Raw genomic sequence first — 27,452 nt, 5'->3', positions numbered from 1 at the left:
AGTTGTGGATTTGCGATAGTGCTTTGGATTTGTGTAAATTAGGTGTAGGTCCTAACTTAAGTGTTGATGAATAATTGAAAGTATGTTAATATGTTAACTTGGTTTATGGTAAGTCATGGTGGTTGAATGATATATAACCCTAAAATGAAGTAACTGGATGTGTAAGTGTTATCATTATCGATTGATTGAATGTATGACATTACATGTTTCATATTAAATAGTATGCCACTGACTATATCCTATATTGATTGCATGTACATGACATTAATTCAAACTTAAAGTGATTGCATGTACGCATACCACTGATTGTTATAGTACATATTGAATGCATGTTTAAAACATGCTTACTGTTTCTAATAAATCTTATCGCATATTAAAATCATGCCTACTATACTAATTTTGTTATTTTCATTTTATGTAATACTGCATTGCATTAGGTTTGGAACGTTTATGAAAGGAGGAAGATCTGACAGTATAAATGCAATTACTAGTGGCTTGTCCACATATTTTTAGCAGCTTGATTTCAATTGCTAGTGGCCTGTCCACAGATTTGTTGCAGTATATCTACATATTTGGTGGCTTGTCCACATATATTTCTGATAGCTTGATTGCAATTACTGGTGGCTTGTCCTGTAGCATCCCACTCGATGTATTCCTAGTTTTCAAAAATTGTTTATCGAAATATGGTGTTTAGAGCAAGTTCTGAATGGGTAAGGTATTAATTGTGACTAAGTATGTAAGTCTATAAGTGTGCCCCTAAGTGAAGCCTGTGATGGGCGAGGTTGACGGTTTGGCGAACTCTTCTGAAGATTATATGCCACCTTAATCGTTAGATGAATATGTTAAGTCCTCTGTTTGATAGAACCATTTATTATTTTATTATTCTGGTTGAACAATTTAGTTAGACAAACGAGAATGTTTTAGAATAGAACTAAGTTATCGTAGCTGATAAAACTCATACTTATGATGAGAGAGAAAGTTACTAGTTAAAGGAATCGAAGATGTTAGTGGGATAATCACATTTATCCACTAGACCTAGCTTTCATGTCTATATGTATAAAGTTGGTATTAGCTTCTTGAGCAAACTTTTACGTCTTCTCTTGTATTCACATTTTCTTCTCAAACTTTCTCTGCACTTTTCTCTAAGAAAGCCTAAGACCAAAGGCCTGATTAAAGATTTGGGTTTGTTGTATAAGTCAACTCTTTTTTTGTATAGCACCTTATAAATTTCAATAAACCTTAGGTTATTTTCATGGTTATTTACATGACTTTAGGGTTCTACATTGAAGCGTCAATTTTGAGTGTAAGGAAGCAAACTTCTTGAATCTGGGTTTGTGATGATATTACTTGCAAGTTTTTTTAGTTTTCAGGTTTTTTTAGCTTTCTGGTCTATAGTCTGATAAGTTTAGCTATTTATATTGTAAATCAAGGCACTCTTGAAGGTTCTCGTGATAAGGGTAAGAGTCCTATTGTTTGAACTTGCTGCATTTTCTAGTATGTTCCTTCTTACTCCATGTGTGTGTAATACCTTTGTTTATATTTGGTTTAAGGTAAGTATACATATTCTATGAAAATAAAATGCTTGTAGAAGAGTGATGAATGCTTGTTGTTATCAGTCTAGTTTGGTCTGTCCGTGTTAAGATGTAAGAACCTTCTTTTATGTTTAAGTGACTACCACTTGCTTCTTAAATGAATAATATTATCTGATACATAGAAATGAATTCATCATGTTGCCTTCAATTAAATGAGCTAGAAGATAGAGATACATGAAAATGGTCGTGTAGCCTCTGGTAGGGTAAGTGTTATTGCAAACCAAATTAGCAAATCATGACAAAAGAAAATGAATGAAAGATTGATATGACTCTACTTATGGACCAGGGTTTGTGGCTAACACAAAGAAGCTAGTTTTTATGGTTGCATGTGTATAGTGTACACGTCAAAGGAATAGTGTCTAAAGTATAGCCTATCTGTGTTTGGTATTTTCCAACTAGCGAACTATGTGACTTTGCTGAGTTAGAAAGGCTTAATTGAACTATATGTAACTATTGCAATGTTTTCTTCTAGAACTCACTAAGTTCTTTAAACTTACTTTGTTACATTTCCTTCTAAGACATGCTGACGGAGGAAAGGAATCTCTAAAAACTACGCCAGAGGACAACCATTTCCATGAGACTCCTTGTATTTTGTCAGATGTCCACAGTTAAAGAACAAATTTTATATTTGAACGTGTACTTACGAAACTATGATTTCAATGAACTTTCAATAAAGTATTTATTATTTTCAGAGTGTATCATCTTATTTATCTTTGATTGAAAAATAGTTTATATTTCATACTAGCTTAAACTGTAGTAAACTGGTATACGTTAGATATGGCTCCAAGAAAATAATTTTAAGGTAGTGACATGCCATTCTTAGATCCTCCTTAGAATCGAGATTTGAGTGTTACAAATTTGGAATAAGAGTCAAGGTTTAGCTAATTCTCGAAATATCGAAGGCAATGTTACACCCCTATCATGCATGGTACACTTCTAACTTAGTCTCTAATGTTTTGTGCTAAGATAACACTTCTTTTGCACTGAGTAAAAAAATGTCTGATAGCTCTAGAAAAATCGTTAGTGAGGAGATGGGAAGTCATGTCCCTACCCAAGAACAGGCTACCACTACCAACAACAACACAGGAAATGCATTTAGAAATATGTTCTTTGCTATGATGACTCAACTGTTTGACCAATTCATGGGAAATGAACAAGAACAACAACCACAACAACTACAGCACCCTCCTCAACCACAACCTAAAGTGGTTCGCCCAGCTCAACCTGCCCTATCTATGCTTGCTGTAGCTCCCCCTAAGGTTGATCATGTTCGAGAGATTCTAAAAAAATGCATCAAGGAATTCCATGGTGATAAGGTAGATGACCTCACTATAGTTGAGCAGTAGTTATTTCGATTGTGTAGGGTTATTAAGGAAAAACTTACCAATAGTGGGAAACCTTGGATAGTTTTACCCCAGAAACCAATGATTGACTGGGATTTCTTCCTAGAAAATTTTAGAGAGAGATATGTTAATCAAATGTTCGTAGAGCTGATGAAGAAGGAATTCTTGTATCTGAAATAAGGAATAATGTTTCTTATGGAGTATGAGGGTAAATTCTTTCGGCTTAGTTTCTACACTAAAAATATGTTTTAGACAAAAAAAGATATGTGCAATAAGTTTGAATGGGGACTTAGAGATGAAATCCGAGCTTTGGTGGTGGCTTCGAAATGGAAGACTCTGGCAGAAATAACAGCTAAAGCCCAAAAGATGGAATCAGTTATCAGGGATATGAGCAAAACTTTTGAGAGAGAAATATTGAAAAGAGGCAAATCAAGTCCTCTACATTCATCCAGTATTAAGAAACCTAAGGACCACCCTTTTTCAGCTCCAAGGAAATACTCACAGTTCATCAGCTCGAATATGACGAATTCAACAAGTCAGCTCGTTTTTGTTGTGGATCCAGAGACCACTTAGTTAAGGATTACCCATCAAATTCTAAATTTAGCACTGAGTAATCAATTAGAAGTCCACAAATTTTCTAAAGCGAAAGTAGATCTGAGATGACATCTAAGTCTAGCTCAGTACAGGTATCACAAAAGAAGAACTTTAGTAAGACAAGCTTTTGCGCGTCAGTTGGAGCCTACGTGATGAAGGCTAAGGAAGATGCAGATTTACGAGAGGTTATAACTGGTAATTTTTCTTTTATTGGCAATAATATTTATTCTTTCTTTAATCCTAGTTCCACTCATTCTTACATATTTACTAAGGTTATAGAGAGTCTTAGTCTTGAGATAGAATGCTCTAAAATGAATGTACTGGTAACGAACCCTTTTGGTCAAATTTGAATAAGTTGATAAGAAATTGTGTATTGGTTGTTGGCGAGCATGTATTTTTGGAGACTTGCTATTGTTGAGTTTTCACAAGTTTGATGCTATTAAATTAGTTGATTAGGCATAATGTTATGGATAACTATCGAACTAGAAATGTATGCCTAGTAAGTGTTGAAGATAAAAAGATAATGATGTCTGGTAAATAGTCAAATGATTGTTCAGGTCGCAGATGCTTATCTGGCATACATCATGGATACACCTAAATGTTTTTCCTGAGGAAATTCCTGGGATGCGTCTTGAGAGAGAGATAGAGTTTTTGATTGAGTTGGAACCTGGCACAACCCATATATCATGTACACCATATAGCATGGCGCTGTTGGAGCTTAAAGAATTAAAGGAATATTACAAGATCTATTGAGTAAGGGTTTTATTAGGTCTAGTGTGCAACCATAGGGTGAACCAATTTTATTTGTTAAGAAGAAGGATGGATCAATGCGCCTATGTATAGATTACCGTCAACTGAACAAGGTAACGGTAAAGAATAAGTACCCTCTACCAAGAATTGAAGACCTATTTGATCAGTTAAGTGGGGCTTCAGTTTTCTTCAAGATTGATCTAAGATCATGTTATTACCAAATAAAGATTAAAAGTGGTGATGTACCCAAGACAGCCTTTCGATCAAGGAATGGCCACTATGAGTTTTTGATAATGTCATTTGGGTTGAGTAATGCGCCAGCAGTATTCATGGGATTAATGAATAGGGTAATTTATCCTTATTTAGATTAGTTTTTTGTGGTCTTTGTCAATGATATATTTGTGTATTCTAAGAATGAGATTTATCATGAGGAGTATTTAAGGATTGTATTGAGAACCTTGTGTGATAATTAGTTGTATGCAAAGTTCAGTAAATGTGAGTTTTGGCTAAAAGAAGTGCATTTTTTGGGACATTATGGTATTCTGGTTAAGGTTAAGGCAGTTCATGAATGGAACTCACCCAAGAATATTTTTGAAGGTCGTAGCTTTCTAGGGTTAGTTGGGTATTACAGAAGGCTTGAGAAGGGTTTCCCGATGATAGCATCACCTCTCACTAGGTTGTTGAAAAAGAAGAACTATCCTACGCATGATCTAGAATTAGCAAGAGTGAAATTAGGACGCATGCTTATGCAAAAAGGCAAGGTCATACCTTATGCATCACACAATTTAAGCCTCATGAGAAGAACTATCCTACGGATGATCTGGAATTAGCAACACTGGTCTTACCATTGAAACTATGGAGACATTATCTGTATAGTGAGTCTGAAAAATTTCATTACCTAGAGGGACTTGAATCTGCACCAAAGAATATGGTTAGAGCTGTTAAAGGACGATGAATTAACCATTGAGTATCATCCAAGGAAACAAAATGTAATGGTGGATGCTCTGAGTTGGAAAACTATGGCAACATTGTTGTCTCTTTAAGCTAAGGTAACCATGTCTGCTAATGGAGCCTTGATGGCAGAATCAGTCGTGAAACCAACCCATCTTTCATAGATATTAGAGGAACAAATGAAAGATAGTCAGTGTGATCAATTCAAGCAAAGAATGAAGTTTCACAAAGCAGTAAACTTCTGTATAAGAAAAGATGTCGAGCTAAGGTTCAAGAACAGAATGTTTGTACCAGTGGGAAATGGGTTGCGAAAAGAGTTTCTTAAGAAAGCTCATCAAGGACCTTTTTCACTACACCTTGGAAGCGTTAAAATGTACAAAGATCTGAAGGGCTCTTATTGGTGGGCTGGCATGAAAAGAAAAATTGTTGAGTATGTCTCAACTTGTTTGACGTGTCAGAGGATTAAAGATGAACACCAAGTTCCTTCCGGCAAACTGTATCCTTTGGAAATTCCATAATAGAAATGGGATGGGATCACTATGGATTCTGTATCGGGGTTACCCTTCAGTCCTTCAAAGAAAAAAAAATTTTGGGTAGTTGTAAATTGACTTACAAAGTCAGCTTATTTTCTTCTAGTAAATACTACCTATTCTCTGGAGAAGCTAGCACACCTTTATATTGCTGAATTAGTATGCCTGCATGGAATACCACATTCTATAGTTTCTGACAGAGATCAAAGGTTTACTTAAAGGTTCTAGAATCAGTTACAGAAATCATTGGAATCTAAGTTGTAATTTAGTGGCATTTCATCCTCAAACAGATGGCAAATAAGAAAGAGTTATTCAAGTTTTGGAAGATATGTTAAGGAGCTGTATAATTGACTTTGGGATAAACTGTGAAAAGTATATTCCTTTGGTCGAGTTCACCTATAATAACAGTTACCACCCTAGTTTGAAGATGTCGCCATTCGAAGCTTTGTATGGTAGAAGATGTAGAACACCTACATGTTGGATGGAAATTATTGAGAAAAAGATAGTGGGGCCAGATCTGGCACGTCAAACTAAGGAGAAAGTTTCTATCATTCACAGTCATTTAAAAGTTGCACAAGATTGACAAAAAACTTACGCAGTGTAACATCCTATTCCCGGTCTGGTCGACCGATCCAAGCTATAAGGTGTTATGACAACCAACCTTGAAAAACTTTTCTAAAAGCATTTAATAGCAACCAAATAATATATTTAAATCGTTTACATGCCTTTAAATCAATTTGAGACCTAAATTGAGCTTACGGAACATATAAAACAAACCGGGATCAAATCTGGATTAAATTGAAACTTTTACAAAAATTTAAGTAAAATGAGTAAACAAGGGTTACACGGCCATGTGAAAGAGACCAGCTTGTGTAGCCCCAAGCATGGCCGTGTGGCTACTCCACACGCCCGTTTTCTCAAACCGTGTACAATTCGAATTTAGGGTCACACGGCTATGTCTCCAGGCCATTTAGCACTCTGGGACTGTGTGGACAATCTTGCACAAAAAATTAAAGAATCACACGAATGTGTCATATGACTGTGTAGGGCACACGACCGTGTGACAACCCGTGCCATAGGTCGTGTGTGCCTAAAACTACCTTCACAATCAAGCCATTTCACATCAAAATAATTGGGCTTTAAGTTATGTAATAACCAACAATTAAACTTATCCAAAATGTACGTAAACAAGCCAAAACATACCAGTTCACAATCAACCTAAGTGTCTGACTAATATGCCCTCATTGGCACCACAATTCAAACATATAAAACATAATCCATTTAAATATACTTATTCAACTATCAAATATACCTCATTTATCATTACTAAAATCATCAACCAAGGTCGACCAAGCTACCTAAGGATTTCTACCAAATCAACCATTCCAAATGCTTTTAAAACCAAAGACATATCATTTCTATCACACAACACAATCAACCAAAATACTAATTGAGATTCAAATCCATATACACATCTCATACTTCATTTGACACAAAATATAATCATAGTGCTTAAAACATACATATATACCAAACCCTATTTACATGCCACTAATAATCGGCCAAAATAAACAAATAGCTACTGAATGAGTTGCCAGATAATGTGCTCTCCAACAACATTCCAATCAAAAGAAAAAGTCTGACAATCTACAAATAATAATAAAAACCAACAGACTAAGCTTATGTAAAGCTTAGTAAGTTCGTGTTAAACTTAAAATTTAACTTACCGTACTTATTGTAACTAAAACATTTCACAATTAATTTAATAAATAAGGTCATAAGTTCATTTACTTCCTATACACCACAAATCTCATACGGTTAGTCAGTTCACATATACTAAACATATAATTTTATCATGTCATAAACATTACAAGTAAACACATTTAAGACTCACATTTCATTTCAAATTTCTATATCCAATGCTTCATTTCATATATCTATTTTCATTTACTCGAATATAACATGTTAATAATCATATATCAAGTTATAAATCATCAAATCTTTCTATTCCATTTCCATTTCGATAATTAACTGTTTTTCTTGAAGAACAATAGTAAATTCACTTTGGATAAATGGGAACGTAATGCTCACATAAGCTAACATAAGGACATTAACCGATACACAAAGCTTCCACACAAGCTTCAGAAAATCCACAACACATGCAAGACCTCAAGCCAACGGTATGGCATCCATCACCGGTACATAGTAACTACTAAATAAAACACCATCACAGAGTGCTTGCAGCTGAAAACACCAGCACGAAGCCTGCTAAATATATATTGGCATGAAGTTTGTTAAATATACACCGGCACGAAGCCTGCTACGCCCTAATGACATGTCATTTGTATCCTATCTATTCACTAAGTTCAAAAGGGTTTATCTTGTATAACATAACCTATACATGCTTACAACTTTTGCCTTGATCACATACATTCCATAATCTTTCCATCTTTATAGCAAGACCAGCGCATACCATGTCATAATACAATTCATTTTCAATTTGTAACATTTCTATACTTTACATTTTAATTTATTATTCCATTTCATAACCATTCAATAGATCACATACTACTTTACATTTCCATAATATTGTTACAATTCAATTTATACATATACCTTTGCCATATTTTACAAATTGGTTCTTTATTTCCATTTTCAAAACTAACCTTCCTTAAACATGTAAATCATAAATACATAAAAATACATATTTATAAACCTAATCATGTATATTCAATTTTAACTCAAAACATCAATAGAAATAACCAAATTCTAATATGAACTTACTTAAATCAATTTTGCAGTAAAAACGACTCCAAAGTCTAATCAGCAATTTTTCCTTTTTCGTGTTTGTTTATCAATTGATCTGTTTCTTGATCTATATAATAATTTAATTCAATTACTTTTAAATACAACAATTCACATATTTGACCTTTTATCAATATTTTACACTTTTACCTGAAACTTTTACCTTTTATTCAATTTAGTCTTTAAACCCGAAACTTTCAAATCTATCATAATTAAACCAATTTTATGCTAGCAGAATTTTCCCTATGCAATTACAGCCCATATTTATTAAAGTATCACAAGAATTTCATGCCAAGTTTATTATTTTATTAATTTAGTCCCTAAACTAAAAACTAACCAAAATCACTTAACAAAATAGTCCTAAAACATTTCATAGCTTCCAAATCTAACAATTTCTATCAAAAATATATACGATTCATCAATGGAAAATTTTAAAATCTTTAACCGTTTTGAAATCTGTGATACAAGTTAGCTAAACCTAGTTGCAACGATCTCAAAAATATAAAATTTACGAAAACTCAATAAACAAAGGCTTACCATGCATGAACACAACTTGGTCGAATCCTTTAAGCTTCAAACATGGTGGTTTTGTGATTTTATTTCGATGGAAGAACAAAAAAAAGGAAGATAGCTTTTGTTTTACTTATTTTAACATATTTTATTTATAATTTTACTATTATAAAATACATATTATTTTTTAACTAATTCACCCACTAACTGTCCACACTAATTAATTGTGGTCAATTTAACACATAAGGCCTTACAAACATGATTTTATAGCCATGAAGCATTAACAAACTCATAGCAATTAACTTTTGCAGCTTTTACAATTTAGTTCCTTTTACTTAATTAATTATCTAAGCGTTAAAATTTTTGGACAAAATTTATATACACCTATATAATAAATCCGTAAATATTTAATAGATTATCATTTCCCCAAAAGTTGCTAAACTGGGTGGATACGTAAAAGATATTTTTTCTTTTCCATCACTTTGACATGTATAAAAAAAATATTGTGACATTTCATTTTTTATAGCATTTTCAACCCGGTCATTTTTATATATCGCAAGGTCGATTCCATTGTTTAGAATCAAAAAGAAGTGTCACAAGAGGTTTTTCAATCCATAATAAATATTTATCTTCTTTTTTTAATATTTCTAACTTCGAACTTTCTTGATTCCCATCCAGATAAGAAGTTTCATAAACCGGTCTATTTTTAGAGTATGTCTCTTTAAAACGAAAGTGGAGTTTGCCCTTTCTTTTTTTTTTCTTTCCAGTCACTCGTAGCTTTTCTGTTTCGTCCATTTTGCTCGGATCCACCTCTTCCTCCGAAAAAAGGGAAGAAGAAGTATTTTCTTCGGTCCCCTATTTTTGGTTAGCCCCTCCCCCTTCAGAAATAGTTTCTATTTCTATGTTTCTTTCTTCCTCACTTTCCCCCACTTCTTCCGTTTCAGAAATTCCTTTCAGTTTCTTAGTTAGAATGGGTGACGGTATTCTGCCTAAATAGTAAACACAGGTAATAAATAACAGAATACTAAAGATTCAAGCCATAGAATTTCGAAATTCTAATACAAGATACTTATTAGATCGAATAAGTACATTAGACCTAATTAAATTATTTTGTTGTATCCAGACTAATACCAACCCAACCCATTTCATCAATAAAATATGACCAATTAACCAACCAACAAAACTACTTGTTACAAATAACATATTGTTGTTGCATCGAAACATATAGATGTTGACTAATCTGGCTAACATTGAGCTTGGTAAAATGAAATGGTTGAATAATTGAATAATGAGATTATTCAGGAATACACATTGAATGCTAAGATTACGCATTGAATTTCTGGTAGGACGTCTATGATCAAAAAAGTCTTTGTGATTGTTCCAGAAGAAATGAAACAAAAGATACGGTAGAGCTAGGATAGTTATTGTATGAGGTTTACCCAATGCTAAATGCAGAGGTACATAGTAGATTGATATGAACATCATGAGCTGGCCTGCAATAAACCCAGTTGTTGCTGATACTCTCTTCTCGGTTCCTTCTTCTCCTTCTTCCATAACTCGATACCTCATTTTCCAAAATCACTTGACATTAGGGACAACCCACTTGTACTTAACTATTCGTTCAATTAACAAACATTATTAAACTAAAATTCAATATATTATTATAATTGGCTCAAAAATATTAAATAATAATATTTACAAACTCACTCGTCGAATTTGTGATCCTGAAACCACTATTTTCGACCCCACTAGAAAAAGGGTTGTTACAACTCTCCCTCTCTTAGAAAAAATTTCTACCTCAAAATTTTTCACCACATAATAGTTTCTATTATTGTGTTGTCATAGGCTTATCAGTTTTCTAAGCCAAATCTGTCCCAACTAGCTTGTTCTCGCACAATTAAACTCGTAATATGTTATATAGAACCTGAATTACCTATTCCAACTATCCATCTGTTTGTGCCCTAGCTTCGTGAAATTTACTCTAAAAATCTAGAAGTGAATCTTGGATACATGCAACTCCACTAGGCTTTCAAGCGAGTAATTCATTCTTACCGGAATAAAATGACCTAATTTAATAAGTCTGACAATAATAACCCAAATCGAATCCTTCCTTCTCAATGTCAAAGGTACTTCATATATGAAATCCATTGTGACTCGTCTTTATATCCAATCAGAAATTAAAACAAGTCGTAATAACCTGGACAGAACTTGATATTCAACTTTGACTTATTGACAGACTAGACATCTCGGTACAAACTCTAAAATTTCACATTTCATTCCCGGCCACTGGTGACTCTATCTAAAGTCATTAAACATTTTGTCGCTACCTGGTTTGAAACAAATAAACGCTGCTATGAACCTCGTGTAAGATGTTTCATATAATCTCGGAATTGTTCAGCACACATATTAAATTTTGGAAATATAGACTATTATCATAATCAATGTTGAAATTAGTGATTTGATCATTCTGAATCTATTCATGTTTAGCTAACAAATTCAAATCTTTTCTTTGCATTTCACAAATTCTCAACTCTGTAATAATTAAACCAACATAATTCAAGGTCATTTGAGTGAAGCATTAATGTAAACAATGAATTCTTCCCTGGATTTAGGTTGAATCTGTACCGAAAATCCTGTCAATATAGTTTTCAACTGAACAAAATTCAACTGACACTTATCTGATCAAACAAATTCAACATTTTCTTGTAATAGCTTCGTCATCGAAAATACAATTATTAAGAAATTCTTAATGAATTATCTGTCGAAATGTGGCTAAAAAACATGATTCATCATATCCATTAATGCTGCAAAAGCATTAGTCAATCCAAAAGACATAACTAGAAGCTTGTAGTTTCCGTACTAGGTTCTGAATATTGTTTTTGGCGTACCAATATCTTTAACTTGCAACTTATAATAACCAAATCTGAGATCAATTTTCAAGAACACTAAAATACTTTTCAACTGATCAAATAAATCTTCAATACGAGGCAACAATTATTTATTCTTTATCATGACCTTATTTAACTACCGATAATCTATACACAATATCATCTACCCATCTTTCTTTTTCACAAACAACATAGGTGCGCCCCAAGGCAATACACTCAATAATTCCTTAAGAAAAACATCTATAAACTCGCAAACTTTCATTACCTGATCAACTTTCATTTCTGACACTCTAGAGACCATGATATAAGCTAAAAGCACATTAAAGCCTTTTTGGATCAATTTTTGTGTGGATATTGCTAAAATCATATTAAAAACACAATTAGACTTAGCAAATTCAACAGAAATCAATTCCCCACTCTGACATCTCAAATCAATTCGTTTCTGTCGATAATTCACTATAGCATCATCAATAGTCAACCAATTCATCCCCAGAATAATGTCAAATTCATTAAAAGGCAGTAACGTTAAGTCAGCAGGAAAGTTATAACCCTAAATTTTTAGTGGACACTGTTTGCAAACCATGTCGACTGTGACATTTGACTTAAAGGGTTCATTACTTAACAACATATTCAGTTGACTCAACCAGTAAACTTCTTTTCATTACTAACATAGTGCATATATACAATTGTCTCAACCCAGAGTTAGTTAATGCATATACAGTAACATCGAAGATAGAAAAGGTACCGGTAATAACATTAGGAGCTTATGCCTCCTCGAGTGCTCGGATCGCATAAGCTTTGACGGGAGCTCGAGCTTTAGATCAAATTGATGTATCTTTGGTCTCACTTCTACTAGCTCCAGCAGTGCCACTACTTCCATGTCATCTGCCTCTAGTAAAAGTAACAATAGTTTTTGCATCTAATCTCTATTCAACTCAGTTTGATTCGGGCAATCTTTCTTCAAATGATTAGGAGATCCACAGATAAAACAGGAAATCTACACACTCCAAAGTGATTCCAGCCACAATGGTTGCATTCAGGTTTATTTATATTTTGAGCGCTACTCGCGCTGGCTACTAAAGACATCAATGATCTCATTCTATTTTTTTTCATTTGGTCTCTACTAAAAAACCCTAATGGCACTAAAAAATGGCTACTCGATTCTTCCATTTTCTTTTATGGGGAAGTACACAATTTTCTGGGTGTGTTATGTTTATTGAGATCACAAACTTCTGTTTCTTTCTATTTCTTATGTTTGTACACTTCTTCCATTTTTCTGAGCTCGATCACATAAAACTATGAGCTCTTTAGTTTTTATCGCACACAAACTAACAACTTGATCTCATCATTTAAACCATATTCAAAATGAATACACATTTCTTTCTCAGAAGAACTAAAAACCCGAGCATACTTACTGAACTAAACAAACTCACATTTGTATTCCTTAACTAATTTATTTTCCTGTCTCATTTGAGGAACTTCTTTTTTTAATCAAAATATTGTTTGCTGGCGCATCTATTTCAGAACTTAGTTTTGAAGAATTCCCAGTTAACCCATTCTTTTGGTACAACCGCAACTAGAGTTTACCACCAATGAAAAGAATCATTTCTTTAACAGTGACACTGCACATCTCAAACAATCTTCGAGAGGACACAGCATTTCATCTAGAACTTTTTCTGTGTTCTAACTAATACTCGGCTCTAGTAAGATCATCACTCGCTTTACTGTAAAACACTTCAGCCTCGTATTTTCAGACTTTATCAAAAGAAATCCTCTGAATAATCCATAGTATAGGGCTTTGAAGACGATGGGTGGAGGTTGTTGAGTCACAGAATTAACTCTCATATAAATGTTAAATATATTACTTATCATTCTAAGAAAGGTATTGTAAGCCTCTTCTCAAGGCTCTTCAAATTTGGGCACATTAAGAGTAGCCCTTGATCGGTGGCTGGAACATAACTTAAAACTCCGTCAGAACCTTCTCGATTGGATTCATTTGACATCTTTAATCTATAAGAAAACAAGTCAAATTGATTAGAAGGCATCATACTATCACAGGTTATACAGTGGCATGTACTTCTAGACTCAATACATGTTACGTTCAGTCCTAGAATCGACTAAACCATAGCTCTGATACCACTAAATGTAACACCTATACCAGGTCTAATCGATCGATTCGAGCTATAAGGTGTTACGACAACCAACCTTGAACAACTTTCATAAAGTATTCCATAATAACTAGAGGTGCTCATGGACCGGGCCGGGTCAGGTTCAGGCTGCGCTCAACTAAAAATTCAGGACCACTTACTAGGCCCGAGCCTGTCCCGTCCCAAAAAATAGGCCTTAAATTTTGCCCAAGCCCGACTCGGATAAAAATAAAAAAAATCGAGCCTGACCCGGCCCTTCCATATTAATTTTTTATATTATTTTTATATAATTTTAAATATATATAATACATCCAAAATACTAAAAACATCAAAATAAATATTTCCCAAAAAATTGAAAATAAATTTTAAAAAATAAGTAGACTTAAATAACACTAAGATAAATGCAACTTAACAAACAAATACCTCTAAAATAATAACAAAATTAACAAATGCCTTTAAAATAATACAAAATTAACAATAAAATAAGTTTTATACAATATCCAAATAATAAAAACAAAATCGTAGCAACATAATAATAAAATGGTAGCAAAATAGGAAGAAAACAACAAAAAAATAACATTCAAAATCAAAAATTCCTTACCCAAGGCCCGGCCCTTTTCTAAAACGGGTCTTATTTTTTTTCTAAGCCCATTTTTTGATCTTATATTTTGCCCAAACCCTCCCACATTTCGGGCAGGCCTTCGGGCCAGGCCGGGTGGCCCGACCCATGATCAGGTCTAATAACAACCAAATAATGCATTTAAATTTTTTTATGCTTTTCAATCAATTTATGACCTAAATCGAGCTTACAGAACATATAAAATAAACTGAGATCAAATATGGATTAAATTGAAACTTCTACGAAAATTTAAGTAAAATGTATAAACAAGGGTCACACGGCCGGATGGCTAGGCTTTGTGAAAGATACCAGCCCGTGTGGCCCCAACTATGGTCGTGAGGCTACTCTACAACCGTGTTCTCCAACCATGTACAATTTGAATTTAAGGTCAGACGATCGTGTTGCCAAGCCGTGTAACTTTATGAGACCAGATGGACAATCCTGCACCAAAAATTAAAGAATCACATAGCTGTGTCATATGACCATGTGGGACACATGGTCGTGTGGCAGCCTGTGTCATAGGTTGTGTTTGCTCAAAACTACCTTTAATATCAATCCATTTCACATCCAAATTCTTGGGCTCCAAGCTATGCAATAACCAACAATTACACATATCCAAAATCTGCCTATACAAGTCAAAACATATCAACTCACAATCAACCTAAGTGCCTAACAAATATGCCCTTATTGGCACCACAATTCAACATATAAAACATAATCCATTCAAATACTACTACTGAACATTTCATACTAATTCAAATATCAAATATACCTTATTTATCACGACCAAAATCAACAACTAAGGTTTACTAAGCTACCTAAGCATTTATACCAAATCACCTATTCCAAATGCTTTTAAAACCAAAAACATTTCATCACCATCATAAACTACAATCAACCAAAATACTAATTGTGATTCCCATCAATATACACATATCATACTTCATTTGACACAAAATATAACCACAGTGCTTAAAACATACATATATACCAAAACTCTATTTACATGTCACTTATAACCAGCCAAAATAAACAAATAGCTGCCGTATAAGTTGTTGAATAGTGTGATTTCCAACGACATTCCAATCGACAGTAAAAGTATGATAATCTACAAAGAATAAACAACCAATAGAGTAAGCTTACATAAAGATTAGTAAGTTCATATTAAACTTAAATTTTAACTTACCGTAATTGTTGTAACTAAAACATTTCACAATTAATTTCATAAATAAGGTCATGAGTTCATTTACTTCCTATACACACCAAATCTCACAAGGTTATTGAGTTCACATATACAAAACATATAACTTTATCATGTCATAAACATTACAAGTAAACACATTTAGGACTCACATTTCATTCCAAATGTCTATATCTAATATTGCATTTCATATATCTATTTTCATTTAACCGAACATAACATGCCAATAATCATATATCAAGATATAAATTATCATACATTTCTATTCAATTTTCATTTCGATAATTAATTGTTTTGCTCAGAGACCAATAGTAAATTGACTTCATATACACGAGAAGGTAATGCTCACATGAGCTAACATAAAGACATTAACTGATACATGATGTTGCTCACACAAGCTTCAAAAAATCTGTAACATATACAGGACCTCAAGCCATCAGTATGGTATCCATCATCAGTACATAGTACATGCTAAATAAAACACCATCACAAAGTGCCTGCTACTAAAAACATCAGCACGAAGCCGCTAAATATGCACTAGCATGAAGCTTGATACGCCCTAATGACATGTCATTTGTATCCAAGATATTCACTAAGTTCACACAGGCTGATTCTGTATAACATAACCTATACGTGCTTACAACTTTTTCCTTGATCACATACATTCCATAATCTTTCCATCTTTATTGTATAGAACCATATTTCACAAGATCAACACATACCATGTCATAATATAATTCATTTTCAATTTGTAACATTTTTTATACTTTAGATTTCAATCCATTATTGTTCCATTTCATAACTATTCAATAGATCACATAATCCTTTAAATTCCATAATATTGTTAAAGTTCAATTCATACATATACCTTTGCCATAGTTTACAAATTGGTTCTTTATTTCCATTTTCAAAACTTACCTTCCTTAAACATGTAAACATAAATACATACAAATACATATTTATATAATTAATCACATATATCATATTTTTAATCCAAAACATCAATAGACATCACCAAAATCTAATACAAACTTACCTAAAGCAATTCTGCAGTAAAAACGACTCCAAAGTCTAATCAACAATTTTTCATTTTTCGCGTTTGTCTATCGATTAATCTGTTTCTTAATTTATATAATAATTTAATTCAATTATCCCATTCAATTACTTTTAAATACTAAAATTCACATATTTAACCTTTTATCAACATTTTACACTTTTAACCAAAACTTTTACCTTTTCTTCAATTTAGTCCCTAAACCCGAAACTTTCAAATCTATCACAATTAAACCAATTTTATGCTAGCAAAATTTTTCCCTATGAAATTACAACCTATATTTATTAAAATATCACAAGAATTTTATGCCAAGTTTATTATTTTATCAATTTAGTCCTTAAACCAAAAACTAACCAAAATCACTTTACAAAATAGTCCTAAAATATTTCATAGCTTCCAAATCTAATAATTCCTATCAAAAATTTCTAAGATTCATCAATGGAAAGTTTTAAAATATTTAATAGTTTTGAAATCGGTGATACAGGTTAGCTTGACCTAGTTGGAACGATCTCAAAATCATAAAATTTAGGAAAAATAGATTAACAAAGGCATACCATGCATGAACACAACTTGGCCGAATCCTTTAAGCTTTAAACATGGGAGTTTTATATTTCTATTTCGATGGAAGAAAAAAATAAGGAAGATGACTTTTGCTTTACTTATTTTAACATATTTTATTTATAATTTTATTGTTATAAAATACATATTATTTTTAACTAATTCACCTACTAGCCATCCCCACTAATTAATTATGGTCAATTTACCGAAAAAGGCCTTCCAACGATGATTTTATAACCATTAAGCATTAATAAACTCATAGCAATTAACTTTTGCAGCTTTTTCGATTTAGTCCATTTTACTTGATTAACTATCTAAATATTAATTTTTTTGGACCAAATTTCAATACACCTATATAATAAATTCATAAATATTTATATTAAATATTTACGATCTTGGTTTAGAGAAAAGAGGTTCTGATACCTTATTTTCTAAAACCACTTAAGTTTAGGGACAACCCATTTGTACTAACAATTCATTCAATTTACAAAAATTATTAAACCAAAATTCAATATACTATTATAATTTACTCATAAATATTAAATAATAATATTTATAAACTCACTCGTCAAATTTGTATTCCCGAAACCACTATTTTTGACACCACTAGAAAATGGGTTGTTATAGGAATTTTTGAAAAGGAAGGAAATCTCCTTTGAGGTTGGAGATAAATTATTTTTAAAGGTCTCCCCTTGGAAAAAGATCATGAGGTTTGGTTAGAAAGGAAAATTTAGTCCAAGGTTTGTAGGGCCTTATGAAGTTTTGGAGAGAGTGTGGGACTAGTGGCATACAGACTAGCTTTGTCAATGATCCACAATGTGTTTCATTCATCAATGTTGAGAAGGTATAGCTCCAACCCTAATCATGTTGTGCAAATTGAAGAACTAGAGGTTGAACCGAATTTGTCCTATGAAGAAAAACCTATTGGTATTATAGCGAGAGAAGTTAAGGAGCTAATAAATAAAAGAATTCCCTTAGTTAAAGTGTTATGGAGGAGTCATAGTACTAAAAAAGCTACTTGAGAAAGAGAAAACCTAATGAGAGATCAGTATCCCCAATTATTTTCAGGTATGAATTTTAGGGATGAACTTTCCTAAGTGTAGGAGAGTTGTAACACCCCGCCCCGACGTAGTCCTATTGTTCGAATATTGTTGATCGAAGTATGGTGTTTAGAGAAAGTTCCAAGTGGGTAAGGTATTAATTGTGACTAAGTATGTATGTCTATAAGTGCACACTTGGGCAAAACATGTGATGGGTGAGCTTGATGGTTTGGCAGACTCTTTTGAAGACTATACGCCAGCCCAACTGTTAGACGAATATTTTAAGTTCTCAATTTGATAGAATCATTTATTATTTTGTTATTTTATTATTCTAGTTGAATAATTTAGCTAGACAAATGAGAATTGGTTAGAATATAACTAAGTTACCTTAGCCAATAAGACTCACATTTATGATGAGAAATAAAGTTATCAGTCATAGGAATCGAGGAGGTTAGTAGGATAAATAGATTTATCCACTAAACCTAGCTTGCGTGTCTCTCTGTATAAAGTTGGTACTAGATTCTTGAGCAAGCTTTTACATTGTCTCTTGTATCCACATTTTCTTTTCAAACTTTCTCCACACTTTTCTCTCGAAAAGCCTAAGACCAGAGACCTGCTTGAATATTTAGGTTTTTTGTACTTAGCCAACTCTTTCATTGTTTTAGCACCTGGTAAATCTCAATGAACCTTAGGTTATTTACGTTACTTTAGGGATACACACTTAAGAGTCATTTTTTAGTGTAAGCAAGAAAACTTCCTGAATCTAGGTTCTGTGATGATGTTACTTGCATGCTTGTTTAGTTTTCTGGCATACAGTCTGATAATTTTAACTATTTATATTATAGCTCAAGAAAATCTTGAAGGTTCTCATGATAAGGGCAAAATTCCTACTATTTGAACTTCTTGCATTTTCTGGTAAGTTCCTTCTTACACCATGTGTGTGTAATATATTTTTTATTTTTAGTTTAAGGTAAGTATAAATATTCTGTGAAGATGAAATAGTTGTACAAAAGTGATGAATGCTTGTTGTTATTGATCTGTCTATGTTAAGATGTAAGAACCTTCTTTCGTGTTTAAGCCACTACCCCTTGCTTCTGAAATGAATAACATAATCTGATACATAGAAATGAATTCATGGTGTTGCCTTCAATGAAATGAGAATTGAACTGGAAAATTACGATACATGAAAATGGTCATGTAACCTCTGGTAGGGCAAGTGTTATTACAAACCAGATTGGAAAATTATGACAAAGAAAAATGAATGAATGATTGATATGGCTCTATATATGGACCAGGGTTTATGGCTAACAAGAATAAGGTAGTCTTTATGGTTGCATGGGTATAGTGTACACGCCAAAGGAATAGTGTTTTGCATATAGCCTATTTGTGGTTGGTATTTGCCAACTGGTAAATTGTGTGACTTTACTGATTTGGAAAGGCTGACTTGAATTATACATAACTATTGCAATGCTTTCTTTTGGAACTCGCTAAGTTCTATGAACTTACCTAGTTACCTTTCCTTCTCAAGCTGCTGACGAAGTAAAGGAATCTCTAAATACTACGCCAGAAGACAATTGATGCCGTAAGACTCCTTGTATTTTGTGTTCTGCATGACATGTAGGTGGTGTCAAATGTCCACATTCGAAGAACAAATTTTTTATTTAAACTTGTTCTTACGATTCAATTGAAGTTTAAGTATTTATGGTTTTCAAAGTGTATCATCTTATTTATATTTGATTGAGAAATAGTTTATATTTCATAATAGCTTAAGCTGTAGTAAATTAGTACACGCCAGATATATGGTTTCCAAGAAAATGATTTTAAGACAATGACACGCCATTCCTGGATCCTCCTTAGGATCGGGATAAATCAAGGATACGTAAAGAGTTTGGATTCTTCTATACCTTTCTCTAAAGTTGTAAGCGACTAATAAGGGCAGTCTTGAAAGTTGGTGACATGTGTCAAGTTCCACTATGAGAACATGGGTTTTACATATATATTGATGTGAGCTTTATAAGGAAATGGAGAGTTATCTTCTTCCTTTTATTTGAAAACACCATTGTCAAATTGCTTTGGAGCTAATTAGGAATCATTATTACTGAGCTAAAACTAAGGATCGGATTTCATGCAGAAAGTTATTTCATATTTTAGGTAAGTATTATAGACTTGCATCTTAACTTCTGAAAGAGTAAGTTTGTTTTATTTGCGTAAATAGTAAGATGAAGAAGTAAGATGTTGTATAGAGGTTATCTACATTCCCAATATTGATAAAAGTCATATGAATGAGTTTTAACGGTATCCCTATGTTTTATAAGTAATGGTTGTTGAGATTTCTTAATGGATGTTTGGACCTAGGGATCATATTGTTGTTTGGGGTTGTCAGGTAAGTCTCTAAACTGACTCATATGTGTACGCTATTTATTCTAGATGCTTCCATAAAGAACCATATGAACTATAAACTGAAACTAGAGAATGATGGTATGATGAATATGTTAATGTGCGAATATTAGTAGATGGTTGCATGTATGACTCGAAAGAATCTTACAGGTATAGAGTATGTGATAAATAATCTAAAGTTGAAGCTTGACTATATGGGCATGTTTTGAATGTATGAGGTGAATTATGTGTTACGTTTAAATGGTTTCAATGCATGAAAGGTTTACTAGTGAGTCTGTATCTATCTCCGCGATGACATCTAAAGGGGTCCATCGAGACTTTAAACACAATCTCTGAAAGCAAAGTCTATGGTCATGGCTCCATATTGTGTTAGACCATAGCTAAGCTATGGCATCAAATGAAAAGACAATATCATGTAAGACCATAGCTGGTGGGCTATGGCATCATGTAGAAAGAACTAAATGAAGGTTATTACCTAATGGGGTTCTCTGAGTGACCCAGGATGATGACGGGCAAACCTCGTGAAATGTGATTCTAGGTGAATCTTTATCGTGAACACGCTAGAGAATTGAAGGCCTTTTATGAAATCGAAGCCTTTGTGCCAATCTATAAAAAGAGAGCCCTTGTGGCAATCTAAGGAAAGGGAAGCCCTTGTGGAAAAGGATGAAAGGAACATCTTCGTGACGCACACAAAAGAATGGCCCTTGTGGCAACCATCTGAAGTAAATGCCTCTATGGCGAACCCTAAAAGAAATAAATAATATTCTCGAATAACTCTAAAGGGATAGCATATGTGACAAACATTGAAGGGATAGTATGCATGGCAAACTCTAAAGAAATAATAAGTATAATTAACTCTGAAGGAAAAGCCTTGTGGCATATCATGTTACACTTTCGATAAGATAATCTAATAAGTTTTCTTTGTGGTGAGCTCCATATAAGTTGTTGGGGTGGATCTTACATGGTCTTAAGATAAAAATAGAGAAACTGGAATGCGCAAGAGCATGTGGTGAATTTGAAGTATGGGTTAATTAGACTGGAAGAATAAAAACTAAGTAAAGAATAGGCCTGGTAAATTGAAGAATGTATTTTTGTATTTGCACGAAATCATTCATAATTTAGAAGAAACGATAACTTAAAGTATGTATATAAAAATAATAATACTTTGTATGGGACTCTGGAATGGGATTGGTCAAGGGACCACGAAAGTGTGGAACGTAGAACTCGAGTAAAGTATCAAAGGTGTGAAAGATAAGGCATGATTTCATGGTAGAGGTTTGCCTTTATGGTGTAAAGAATGGACTCTGAAGAGAGCTATTCGCCAGAAGACAAGTTAAAGAATAAAAAGCAATGAGATGGTTGAATTACTAGATGTGATGTACAACATGAATCAGGTAACTAGAGTATTCTCACTAAGTTCTCATGAACTTACTTTTGTGTATTACGTTATAGGTAAGTTGATTTGGGTCTACTCTAGAAGAGGCAACGCTAAGGCTATTCCAAAAGAGTGGTGAGGTGGGCTATTACGCAGACAAATCAAGTTGGTAACATTACTTAAGGGTTACACATTAAAACAATGTAATTTAAGTTATGAGATTGGCCTATAATCCCCTATACAATGATTTAATTACCTACTGTATATTCATTTTTAAACTTTTATTAGAATATTCTTCTTAACTAAGTTCTAAATAGTTGAGAGTTTGTAGGAGGGAATCAAGATAAGTTGTATTTGCTTTGTAACACCCAAGATCCAGATCTGGAAAATCAGATCGGGTTGAGGACGATATTGTTTCATTCATTTTTAGGTCATTTTGTTGTTGTGTTTATAGGTGACATCTTGATTTATTCTAAGATTGAGACCAAGCATGATAAACATCTTAGGGTTGTTTTCTAAATTCTCTGTGAAAAGAAGCTTTATGCTAATCTTAGTACGCGTGAATTCTGGCTTAAGAAAGTGACGTTTTTAGGTCATGTGGCGTCTACTAAAGGTATTCGTATGGATCCAAAAAAGATAGAGGGTATTCTAAAAGCAACCAAAAAATGTTTCTGAAATCTGAAGTTTCCTTAGACTGGTCAATTATTATCAGAGGTTTTTTGAGGGATTTTCTTTGATTGCGGCTCCTTTAGCTAAGCTATTGAAGAATAGTGTTCCTATTAAATGGACCAAGGATCAGCAAGCTAGTTTTGAAAAGTGTAAGTCTGTGTTAACTCAAGCACAGATTATGATTCAGCTTAAGTTTGGAAAATATGGTTTACAGTGATGCGTCTCAAACTGGTCTTGGTTGTGTATTGATGCAAGATGATAAGGTTGTGGCCCATGCATCAAGGCAACTTAAACCACACAAGTGTAATTATCCGACTCATGATCTTGAGATGGAAGCAGTGGTGTTAGCGCTAAAAATTTGGAAGCATTATTTATATAGTAAGAAGTGTATTATTTACACATATCACAAGAGTCTTAAGTATTTTCTCTTCCAAAAAGACTTGAACTTAAGGCTTACGACTGTACGTTGAGTACCATCCTGGGAAAGCTAATGTAGTGACATATAATCTGAGTAGAAGGTCGATGATCAATCCAAGAGTATGTTCGCTAGGTTGAGTTTGTATGAGGATGGTGGCTTACTTGCAGAGTTGCAAGTAAAGCATACATTGGTCAATGAGATTAAAAAGATGCACCCTTTGGATGTGTCTCTTTTGCCTCGGATTAAACATATTGGGGAAGGTAAGGCTACGAATTTTGGGTTCAATTCAGACGGTGTTTTCTGTTTTTGAGAGAGGTATTGTATGTCGGATAATAAGGATCTAAGACAATCTATTCTTTAGAAAGAGCACAATGGCCCTTATGCTATGCATCTTGGAGGAAATAAAATGTATCACGATTTGAAAGAACTTTATTGGTGGCTTGGTCTAAAGCTTGAGGTAACAGATTATGTGGCTAAGTGTTTGATGTGTCAGTAACTGAAAGTTGAGCACTAGTTCCCTTTTGGTTTGTTATAGCCTATCAAGATTCCTCAGTGGAAATGGGAGCAAGTGACTATGGACTTTTTTACTGGGTTGCCTGCAACACCTACTAAGAAAGATTCTATCTGGGTGATTGTGGATAGATTGCCTAAGTCAGCTCGTTTCCTACCGATTCTTACGGGTTATTCTCTGCAGAAGTTGGCAAGGTTATATATCATTGAGATAGCGAGATGCATGGGGTACCGGCATCGATTATTTTGGATCGTGATCCTCATTTTACATCTTGATTCTAAAAGAATCTGCATGAGGCACTTGGTACTCGACTAGATTTTAGTACGACTTTTCATCTACAGGCTGATGGGTATTCTAAGCGAGTTATTCAGATCCTTGAGGATATGCTGAGGAGTTATGTTGAGAGGAGCACTTTCTATTAGTAGAATTTGTGTATAATCACAGCTTTCAGTTGAGCATATAAATGGCACCTTACGAGGCATTATATGGTCAAAAGTGTCGAACACCTTTGTGTTAGACTTAGCTAGGTGAGAAGAAAATGTTGGGTCCAAAACTAGTTCAGGAGACTGAGGGTAAGGTTAGGCTGATTTAGGATAAATTGTAAGTAGCTTCAGATCGACATAAGTCTTATGCAAATTTGAAAAGAAAGGACATAGAGGTCAGTGTCGGGGATTAAGTATTTTTGAAAGTGTCGCCATAAAAGAAAGTTCTAAGACTTGGTCGGAAGGGCAAGTTGAGCCCAACTTTTATTGAGCCTTATAATATCCTTAAGAGGATTGGACTGGTGGCCTATCAGTTAGAGTTACATCCTAAGTTGGACAATATTCATGACGTGTTCCATGTCTCTATGTTGAGGTAGTATCGATCTACCTCATCTCATGTGGTTCTAATTGAGGAGAGAGAGGTGAGACTGAATTAATCTTTTAAGGAGGAACCTGTTTAGATTTTGGAGCATGAGGCTAAGATTCTGGGGAAAAAGCAATTCCACTGGTAAAATTTTTGTGGGGGAATCAAGGCACTAAAGAGCCTACATGGGAGCCAAAGGACTCAATTCGTCAACAGTATCCTCATTTGTTCGGATCAAGTAAATTTTGATGACAAAATTTCTTTTAAGGAGGGTAAAGTTGTCACACCCCATTTTATAATTTATTGTTGTAACAGTTTAAACAAGAATGAGTTCTGGTCTAGTGGTTAAGAAGTAGTGTCACTACACTTGAGATCCAAGTCTGAGTCCCCTCTCTAGCATTTTTGTTAAATTTCAACTCCCCTTGGTTAACCCTTCCATTTCCCTCCCAAAGTGAGTTGTCCATCCCTTAATCTCCTCCTAATTTTTCTCCTTCATCTACCTCTTTTCCTTGCCTTTCTTCTCCTTTATTCCCTCACCTGCTTTTTTTCCCCATTTGCCTAACTTGGGTCATCCCTATCACCAAAGAAACCACCAACTTTTTTTTGTTTCTTTTGTCATTTTTCTCTCTAAAAACCACCACTTTATGTCGCCCCATTCCCTAGCTCCTCCTTTCTCTCCCTCTCTTCACTTTCTTGCCATATCTCCCCTTGTACTGCAATTTGCACCACCGTCACACCACCACACACTCCACCTTGATCCATCGTCGTGCTGCCGTCACGCCACCGTTGTACCACCGCCACTGTCGTCATCCTTTTTCTTCTCCTCTTTTATTTCATTCTCTTCTTTTCTTCTCACTTCACCATAGTTTGCCTTCATTACTGCCCTTCTTTTTCTTTCATTGTCACCCCTTCTTACGCTACCCATCTTCCCCATGTCATCGCCGTGTTGCTGCCGAACTGCCACCGTAAATACTTTTCATTTCTTTTTCTCTTTTCTTTTACTTTTACTTTTTCTTTTCTTCCTTCTTAACCATTTTGTCTTTATGTGACATGATCTTTACCTCATTTCTCCATCACTTATTTTCCTTAGCCAAATCTCTCTACTTACTCAAGATTTTTCATTGAGCCCATAACATTTCGATCTACTCCGATGAAGCATAAGTGGTGATTAGCTTAATCTAATCTCATTTATTTTTTTTCTTTTTTAGAGTCGAACTCTATATGTTAATCTTATGTATACTATTTTGTTGAAGGTTTCAATCTGGATCACTCAGATCTTTATTAGCACCAAAAGATTGTTGGATATCAGTTTTAAAGGAGTGGAAGTGTGGGTAGCAATCACTGAATCTAGATTTGAAAAGTATAGTCATTTCTTATTTTGGCCAAACCCTATTTGGATTTAGAGGTTGAATTTTAACCATTTAATGCTCATCTTATGTACAAATCTGATATAAATCTAATCAAGTATGGGTCTTAGGAGTTGTGGATTTACGATAAGGCTTTGGATTTGCATTTATCAGGTGTGGGTCCTAACTTTTGTGTTGATGATTAATTGAAAGCATGTTAATTTTTTTATTTTGGTTTGTGGTAAGTAGTGGTGACCAAATGATCTAAGTGACCCAATAAGCATTAGTTGAATGATATATAACCCTAAAATGAAGTAACCGGGTGTGGAAGTGCTATCATTATCGATTGATTGAATGTATGACATTACATGTTTCATATTAAATAGCATGCCACTGATTGTATCCTATATTGATTGCATGTATAACATGCCATTGACTGAAACGTATATTGATTGCTTGTACACATACAACTAACTGTTACCGTACATATTGAATGCATGTTTAAAACATGCCCACTGTTTCTGGTAAATCTAGTTGCATGTTAAAATCATGCCTACTGTACCAATTTTGTTACTATCACTGTATGTCATACTGCATTGCATTGGGGTTAGGGTGTTTATGAAAAGAGGAAGATCTGGCAGTATAACTACAATTACTGGTGGCTTGTCCACATATTTCTGACATTATATTTGCATATCTGGTGGCTTGTCCACATATATTTCTGGCAGCTTGAATGCAATTATTGGTGGCTTGTCCACATATATTTCTAGCAGCTTAACTTCAATTGCTAGTGACTTGTCCACAATATAGTGTGTTTTTAGATGGATGAGTTATGGGGAACTCTTACTGTGGTGTGTAGCAGAGTTGGGTAGGAACTTCTCTGAAATATTACATCGACATGCTCATGCATGTTGAAAACTGTAAATCTGTGTTGTTTTAAATTCTCTGTTAATTTACTGGCTTGAATGTTATGTTTACTATCTTATACTAAATACTTGAGTTATGACTCACACTGAGCTTATTAGCTCACTCTTTAGTCAACTAATTTATTTTTCAGATAATCCTTGAGGTCAAGACTTGGATATGGCTTTTGAAGGAGCAACCTGGATGTTTTTATATTTAAAGTATTTAAACTTGTTTTTTATAATTTTTTGGGACTATAATAAATTTTATTTGGATTGTGTAATGGGTTTTTAAATTGGGATTATTTTGATTGCATGACATTAAATTTTTTTTTTAGAAAATTGCTTAAATTGTTATTTGAAATTATTATGCATGAAACTTGGTTTTTAATAAAATCTGTCAATA

The 27,452-nt window shown here is 33.8% G+C and overlaps 1 pseudogene; it reads right to left on the bottom strand.

The window, feature by feature from the left end:
• Nucleotides 1-9,491: 9,491 nt before the first annotated feature.
• Nucleotides 9,492-25,732, bottom strand: LOC121224940 (protein TIC 214-like; annotated as a pseudogene).
• Between the last annotated feature and the right edge of the window lie 1,720 nt (nucleotides 25,733-27,452).

Source organism: Gossypium hirsutum, chromosome D13 (genome assembly GCF_007990345.1).
Source record: "Gossypium hirsutum isolate 1008001.06 chromosome D13, Gossypium_hirsutum_v2.1, whole genome shotgun sequence".
NCBI lineage: Eukaryota > Viridiplantae > Streptophyta > Magnoliopsida > Malvales > Malvaceae > Gossypium > Gossypium hirsutum.
Note: the sequence above shows the minus strand (reverse complement) of the source record. Positions and strands in the feature narration are given on the sequence as shown.